The sequence below is a fragment of the Nyctereutes procyonoides genome, unplaced genomic scaffold (genome assembly GCF_905146905.1).
Source record: "Nyctereutes procyonoides isolate TBG_1078 unplaced genomic scaffold, NYPRO_anot_genome, whole genome shotgun sequence".
In the NCBI taxonomy this organism is placed as follows: domain Eukaryota; kingdom Metazoa; phylum Chordata; class Mammalia; order Carnivora; family Canidae; genus Nyctereutes; species Nyctereutes procyonoides.
In genome coordinates, this window is record NW_026575135.1 from 56,508,759 (window position 1) to 56,518,090 (window position 9,332).

Below are 9,332 nucleotides of genomic sequence, written 5' to 3' on the forward strand. Positions count from 1 at the left end.
GGGAGAGAGAGAGAGAGAGAGAGGCCTAAGCAGACTCTGTGCAGAGTGTGGAGACCCATGCAGGGCTTGACGCTGGGTGTGATCTCAAGATCCCAAGATCACGACCCAACTGGAAACCAAGAGTTGAAGGCTCAGCCAACTTCGCCACCCAGGCACCTCTCTTTTTTGACCTCTGGAATTCTTCCTTTCCAAAGCAACTTGTGACAATACTCACCATTTTTTATTATCTGGCACAAATATTGTTCTCTCCTCCCACATTCTCCAAACCACAACCAATCTCCTCCCCTTTTCTCTTCCTGAAGAGTTTTACTTGTACATCTACTGGAGCACATTGAATTTGCTTTGAATTGCAGATAAGTGCATGCCCAGTTATCTTCCTCTAAATAATCAGGTCTAAAGTACTATATTTTCTTAATGATCTCAGCTTTCTCCCTGCATCTCCTCTTTGCTGTGGTAGACTGGATAAGCTGAGTGGTGCTCTCTAAATTTTGTGGAGATTAATTGCTATTTTTCTATAAATATGTTTCATTAATCTATCTCTCTTTACACATGTAATCTTAGTCCATTTTATAGTTTTAATATGGTATGTTTATACTCTTTTTCCAATGTACCTTAGTGGCTTTTTCTCAGTCAAGCATCTCATTATTGGCATCCAAATATAGCCTTCTTGGCTTTTTCCTCAAAAATGGCTACATCTTCATCTTTCCTGCTGTACTTTCTAGTTTTTTTTTTGAAACTTTATTTATTTCTTTGAGAGAGGGACAAAAAGAGCATGAGTGGAGGGGAGAGGTAGAGAGAGAGGGAGAGGGAGAAGCCGACTCCCCATGAGTGAGGAGCTGGACTCAAGGCTCAATCCCAGGACCATGAAACTGTGACCTGAGCTGAAATCAGACACTTCATTGACTGAGCCACCCAGGCACCCCAATCTCCTAGGTTTGCTACAAAATCTGGTCTTTCTTTTCATAATGCCACTGCCACTTTGATAAAAACATGACCATTTCTTCTGAGCTTTTAACCTCCAATATTACCCCCCATAAAGGGGAATACATGATTTCTTTTTTTTTAATTTTTAAATTTTTTAAAAAATTTATTTATGATAGTCACACACACACACACACACACACACAGAGAGGCAGAGACACAGGCAGAGGGAGAAGCAGGCTCCATGCACCAGGAGCCCGACGTGGGATTCGATCCCGGGTCTCCAGGATCGCGCCCTGGGCCAAAGGCAGGCGCCAAACCGCTGCGCCACCCAGGGATCCCCCAATACATGATTTCTGCAGACAATGAATAGTAAGGGAAAAAAAGCCCAAACATAATACTTGACAAAAATAGATGAGAAAGATAAGGTCATGGATATTATTTATACAAGGAAGCTGGATAGGTAGCAGTGTTCAGAATGCACATATATGACTGATTAATCAAATGCTTTTAATTGTGATTCATTGAAGTAAGAAAATGTTTTTAGTCAAAAAAGATAGGATTTCTGGTAGTACAAATAATGCTTGAATTTAATTTGTTTATAAAGAGCTTTTTTGTATACTTAAAACTCTACGCCACTGAATTCAAAAAGCAAACAGAACAAATTATGTGATATAAACTATTTTTATCTCTATATAGTAAGAGGTATGAAAAAGGAGATCACATTTTAAGTATAAAAGAGGAAGACATTACTCACTTTATTTGTAGCTTTGTGTGCATTATTACTTGATGTACATTATAATTTTTAGTCATACGTCTTGTTTGTTTTTCACTTGTATTTCTCTACTGCTTTGGAAGTTATCCACATCCTATTTCTATTTTTAAATTGAAAAAATTTTAACATGGTTACTTTACTTAAAATCAAACAATATTTAATATCTTTCTTATTTCTAAACAATCAGGGACTTCTTGGAGATATTAAATTGCAATCATCAACCTCTCTCAGCCTTACATATTATTATTTTGGTTCTTTTTGTTATTTCTTTTAACCACAAAAACAGGCATTGCTATCATTGTTTTAAACAATCGCTATTAACTTAAATTTGTCTGCACATTTACCAGTTTCCTTGTGCAGTGTTTCATCCTATATCTCAGACATTCATTTCTCCTTAGAAATTTCTTTAGTTAAGATTTATTGGTAATATATTGTAAGTTTTGGTCCACAGTAGCCAAACTGTGGAAGGAGCCTCGGTGTCCATCGAAAGATGAATGGATAAAGAAGATGTGGTCTATGTATACAATGGAATATTGCTCAGCCATTAGAAATGACAAATACCCACCATTTGCTTCAACGTGGATGGAACTGGAGGGTATTATGCTGAGTGAAGTAAGTCAATCAGAGAAGGACAAACAGTGTATGTTCTCATTCATTTGGGCAATATGAATAATAGTGAAGGGGAATAGAAGGGAAGGGAGAAGAAATGTGTGGGAAATATCAGAAAGGGAGACAGAACATGAGAGACTCCTAACTCTGGGAAACGAACTAGGGGTGGTGGAAGGGGAGGAGGGCGGGGGTTAGGGGTGAGTGGGTGACGGGCACTGAGGGGACACTTGACGGGATGAGCACTGGGTGTTGTTCTGTATATTGGTAAATTGAACACCAATAAAAATTAATTTATTAAAATAAATAAATAAATAAATAAATAAATAAATAAATAAATAAAAAGAATAAAAAAAAGAGAGAGAGAGAGAGAGCGTGAGCAGGAGGGCAAGAGGGAGAGGGAGAAACAGACCTCCTGCTGAGCAAGGAACTGGATGTGGGGATCTAAATTGGTTCAGCCACTATGGAAAACAATATGGTTGGAGATCCCTGGGTGGCTCAGCGGTTTAGCGCCTGCCTTTGGCCCAGAGCGCAATCCTGGAGACCTGGGATCGGGTCCCACATCAGTCTCCCTGCGTGGAGCCTGCTTTTCTCTCTGCCTGTGTCTCTGCCTCTTTCTGTGTGTCTCTCATGAATAAATAAATAAAATATTTTTAAAAATATAGTGTAAATTTTGGATTGTCTGAAAAATGTTTATATTTCACTTTCACTCTCAAATAAAAATGTACCCTTGGAATACAATTTTAAATCAATAGGTAGTTTTTTTTGCATTCATCAAGATAAAATTCACTATCTTACTGCTTAAAGATTAATTAATCTGTTAAAGATTCTGTATCATCTGAAATCTTTTTATTTTCTGTTTTAAAATCTTTGTAAGTACCTTATGATGTGCTCCTAAATCCTCATTTTATATCAGTTCTGTAAAATTATCTCTTCAAACTATCACTTTAAATGTTATTCCTTTCCTATCTTCTTAATTCTCTTCTTTGGGAGCTTTGATTAATGCATTAGTCATCTTCATTCTATCCTCTATGTCCCTTAATCACTCTTATATTTTCATCTCCTTATCTTACCATTTTGCAATATGAATAATTTCTTCAGATCTATCTTCCATTTCACCATTTCTTATCTCTACCCATTCTCTCATGTTATTCCAACTTTCCATCAGGTATTGTGCTTTTTCTCCCTGAAGAATATGCTTTGGTGTTTTAAAAATATCATTCTTGGGGTGCCTGAGTGGCTTAATCAGTTGAGCATCTGCCTTTGGCTCAGGTTATCATACTGGAGTCCTGGGATCAAGCCCCTCACTGGGGTCCCTGCTCAGCAGAGCCTGCTTCTCCCTCTGCCTCTCAACCCACTTGTGCTCTCTCTCCCTCACTCTATCTCTCAAATAAATGAAAAAAAATCTTTAAAAAAAAGTAAGGGATCCCTGGGTGGCTCAGCGGTTTAGCGCCTGCCTTCGGCCCGGGGTGTGATCCTGGAGTCCCCACATCTGGCTCCCTGCATGGAGCCTGCTTCTCCCTCTGTGTCTCTGCCTCTCTCTCTCTCTCTCTCTCGAATTAAAAATTTTTTTAAAAAAAATTAAAAAAGTAAAAATACCATTCTTATGGTGATTTCTTTAGTTGACAATGTATTATTTTCTTTATTTCTTGGAACAAAATTTATATGAGGCTATAATTCTGCTTTGACCATTATTGTCTTTGACCTCTCTGAATATATCTTTCCCTTCTTTTCTGGCTTCTCTTGTTCTCAAGAAGTCAGTAGTCAGTCAAATAATTGCTCTTTTGATAGTAATCTGCTACTTTTCCCTAGCTGCTTTTGATATTTTTCTTTGTATTTTTGATCTGCAAGAAGTTTTATTATATGTGTAGATGTGCTTTTGTTACCTTGCTTGGAATTGGTTTGGACTTCATGAATCTGCGGCTTCAATCAGGTTTAGTTATGGAAAATCCTCAGGCATAATCTCTATAAATATTGCTTCTACTCTTTTCTCTCTCTTCTCTATTTCTGGGGCTTCTGTTGAACTTGTGTTAGATCTTTTATTGTATCTTTTATGTTTTGATACAATCTCACCATTTTCCATCATTTTTCTCTGGGTTGTTCAGACTGGCTATTTTTTCCAAATATTTTCCAGTGAACAAATCCTCTCTTCTGCTGTCTCTAATCTGCTCTTTTCACCATCCATCAGTTTTAATTATTTCTCTTTTCAGCTACAGAATTCTATTTTATTCCTTTAAAAAATCCATTATGTCATTTGTCCTCTTAAACTATGGTAGATTTTACTTTGAGACACAATATGCATCCTATAACATTTGTTATGTTGAAGTGTATGATATAGCGGTTTGTAGTATATTCAAAAGGTTATACAATCACCACTATTATCTAATTCCAGAACAATTTCATCAATCAAAAAAGTAATCCCATATCATAAGCAGTCATTTCCCATTACTTTTCCACTTAGTTCCTGCCACCTCCTTATCTACATTCTCTTTCTATGAATTTGCCTATTCCCATTATTTCATGTAATGCAACCATAATATGCAGCCTTTTGTGTCTGGCTTCTTTCAGTTACCATGTTTAAAGATTCATCCATGTTGTAGCACGTATCACTGCTTCATTACATTTCATGGCTGAATATGTGACCTTTGGTTTATCCAGTCATCAATTGATTGAAATTTGTTTCCATGATATAGCTTTTTGCATAATGCTATTTCTTTATAGATAGCATATAGCTGGATGATGTTTTTATTTTTATTTATTTACATATTATTATTTTTTAAAAGATTTTATTTATTTATTCATGAGAGACTCAGAGAGAGAGGCAGAGACACAGGTTGAGGGAGAAGCAGCCTCCTTGCATGGAATGTGGGACTCAGTCATGGGACTCCAGGATCACACCCTGAGCCAAAAGCAGGTGCTCAACCACTGAGCTATCCAGGCATCCCTGGATGATGTTTTTATATCTATTTTTCCAATATTTGCCCTTTAACTGAAAAAAAATTTTTTTAACTGAAAAATTTGAACAGATCAAATGGTTGCATTTCATGTACTTAGAATATATGCTTGCCATTTTGATATTTCTTTCCTACATGGCTGGAATGCTTTTGACTCAGATATCCACACAGTTGCAATTTTTTTATGAGCTTTTTCTCAAATATCAGCTGCTTAGTGAGGTCTTTGCTGACCATCCTGTTCAAAATTTAAAAATTTCCAACAAATGCATTTCCTAACTCCATTCCCTACTTGTTTTTTTTCAATATTTATCATTATCTAATATACTATATATTGAATTTATTCATTTCACTTAATGTGTGTATTGTTTTGTATACAAACAGATTTAGGTCATTAAATTGTAGGCTTTGTGGGGTTAGGTTGTTTTGTTTTTTTATATTCCCAGCACCTAGAAAAAGGCTTGGCCCATAGTAGAGGCCCACCAAATATTCTGTTGAATAAATGGTCAAAATACTTGGCCATTTTCCCCATGAATCTCTATGGAGGCTGGTTGTTTTCTTTTCAGTCAGAAACACCATAATTTTTTTTTGAAATTTAATTTTAAATGCTTCTTTTCAGTAAATTAAAAAAATAACTCAGAATGCTTATCATATGATATATAATGTGGGACTTTGCAAAATAGAATTCAATAGATGCATTAATTGAAGACTCTGGATGATCAGAAGGCAAACTTGATCTGACTCAGGAGAGCTCCTAACTTCAGCATACCATTTTCTTCTTACAGATTGAACAAGAGATGTTAAACAGCTCCAGTTATCCAAAACATAATCACTGGACTCCAAGTTTAACTAGTTTTCGACCACTTAGCATTCTCTCTTAGCTACTTCAAGGTCGCTCAAGCTCATCACATCTAAAATGAAAGCATACTCTTATTCATATTAGATCCTCTCCCCAAAAATGCCATCTCAACCATCCTATTACACAAATACTACTTACACAGCATAAATTTCCTAAAATCTTAATATAAAATCTATCATCAAACACTCTTCCATCTGCTGCCTAAATACCTATTACATTTATTCCTCATTCTCCATTCCTTTCACTACTGTCCTAATTCACTTTGCTATTCTATTTGGTTTCCTGCAGTAGATTCTTAACTTGTTCCCCTCTGCCAATTTTGTTCTGCTCCAATTCATTCTATACACTTTAGTTAACATAATTTTTACTAACCCAGATCTACTTAAAATATTTTATCAGCATTTTATTCCCCTTAAGATGAAGGAAATATTCTTTTATAACAATTTTATTTATTTATTCATGAGAGACACACACACACACAGAGAGGCAGAGACACAACAAGTAGGCTCATGCAGGGAGCCCGACACAGGACTCAATCCCAGGCCTCCAGGATCATGCTCTGGGCTGAAGGCGGCACTATACCGCCTAGCCACCCAGGCAGCCCTAAAGAAAATATTCTGAACCTGTCTAAAGCTTTGAATGGTTTGGTCTCTGCCTCCTCCTTCATTCTAAGCCACTTTCCTCCCTTCTTTAGAAAGCTGTTACATTTCTCATTTTCTGGAATGTACATTGTTTCCTCCTGCCATTTTGTTCCCACTTACTGAGTCTCTCTCTCTCTCCCGGACAGGCCTGTCTCCGAATTCATCTAGAGAACTATCACTACTTATCCATCAGATTTCAGCTCAACTCTATTTCTCAAGGAAGCTTTTCCTGACCATCTTCCTCATTCATTACACCACATATCCAGGCTAAGTATCAATGTTATATTCTCCTATGAACCATGTTCTTTGTCTCATAGCACTAATTTGGTTTGCAAATAAACACCACTTATAAGGTTACTTGATTATTATTTATTTTTTAAGCTCTGCAAATTTAAGACCATGCTGGCTTTTGCACTATATGTTTTACCCAAATACAATGCCTAGGGCAATAAATGCTTATTAAATGAATGTATCATATAGCTTTGTATCAAGTAGACCATAATCTGATGTTATGATGCCCCTATGGCTTCCTTTTATAGTACCTTCACTGACATTGTCCCACCCTCTGCTCCCCAGTAAGAGCTTCATACAACAGACATGTTTATCTCAAGCTCTCAGATCAAACAAAGACAGTACTGCTCAATCATGTGGTTAAGGATCCATAATGATAATACAACTGTATCAGGCAAATACATGGACTACTGCCTACAAAAAAGATGGTTCATCAGTATTGCTCATTTCCATACATCTTCACATTTTTTACCACTGACATATGTAGAGAATATCCTATTTTTATAAATAAATATATGTATGTATATATATGTATTGGAAGTACATGAATGTATTGGAAAATCAGTACTGATCATATATGCAGTCATCAGTCAACTCCCTTGTCTCTCTCCCTTTTTAAAAAAAATATTTTATTTATTTATTAATGAGAGACACCGAGAGAGAGGCAGAAACACAGGCAGAGGGAGAAGCAGGCTCCTCACAGGGAGCCTGATGCAGGACTAGATCCTCGGACCAAGATCACACTCCGAGCCAAAGACAAACGCTCAAGCGTAGGTATTCCCCTTCTCTTTTTATTACCTGTGGACTCCAGACCCAGCTCCATAAAGACTGTGAAGTTGGCCAACTCTTTTTAAGATATGTTCTTCTACTTTTCGACCACTATTGCCTCTCATTCTTTCCCCATGACATATCAGGATTTCCTGCTGTTCTTGAGATACCTGGTTTCACCTCCTCCACCTCCCCTATCTTGAGCCTCCTTCACCTTCTTCCCCACTGCTATTACATGTGAAGGATGTTATGAGGTGATTTTTAAGTAACCCAGATTATTACCCAACCTGACCAAAAAGTCTCTGGCAATGGAACTTCATTTATATAAAATAGGCTGGAGATGATCCTAATTATAGGATAAAAAAATATTATACCTGTCTCTGATTTAAATAGCATGAGTATGCTCTAGACAACCCAGATCTTTTTCCAGTGGTGCTCTTCTTAGCAAACATAAAAAACAAAACAAAACAAAAAATCGTCCAGTACAGCATGTAAGGAAATGTATCTTTTTAAAGCCATTGAAATGTTTTAAAAGCAAGAACCTACAGAGCAACATTACAGTGCTTGCTATAGATTTCCTCCCTGCCTTTGGAAACTACCCAACTATTTTCATGTGGTGCTTTAGTAGTAGTTCTCCACCCCCATGATTGATGTGGTTTGAATGCTAAAGTTATAGTTCCCTTGTCATCCAAAGTGATTTCCCAAGATGATCTGTTTCCTTTCAAACTTTAGACATTTTAACTTATACTCTGACAACAGCCAAGGCAGTTCTTATGAAGATCAAATTAACTTACCATCAAGGATATGAAAAAAAAAATCTGGATCCTGGTCAGTGTTCTTAGATGTTCCTGGACGTGACCGAAGATCTAAAACATGTTCTCACTGTAGTCACTACAGAAAACAAATTTTATTTCAAGTTAGATGTCCATTTTTTCCCAATAAAATTATTTAAGCTTCATTTTGATCATATGTATCAAACAAAGGGAGGGTTTTAAGGAAATCATCCTCTGGATAATAGAAAAATGTTTCCCACTATTTTATCTTTGATGATCTGGATGGTTCAGGTAAAGAGCCCTGTTTTGGCCTGAATTGCTTGGGCAAGGCCTTGGTTGAACATACTCCCCGATCAATTGGGAGGGGTGTCTTTCCAGTAGCAAATGTATTTCTGATGTTCTCTTATCAATGTTTTCAACTAAAATTTGGAGACGAGGTTGCCATTCTGTACAAAAAAGACCAGGAAAGAGAAAAGAATTCACAAAACTTCTGCTTTGTAAAGATAAAATAGAAATTTGTGGAACTGTTAGTAAGACCGGCCTCTGCTTCCATCCATCATCTGCCTAGACCACACTTGCCAAATGGACTTCTCTGTGTGTAGCACCACCTCAGGAAATTGCTTAAATCAGATACCAGAATGTAAATGTTTGAGTCCAATCTTTTCATCTATATCCACAAATGATACAACATTCTGTTTTTACCACACGTTAGTACTTCTAGAATTCCTCCACTTTTTCATCATTCTT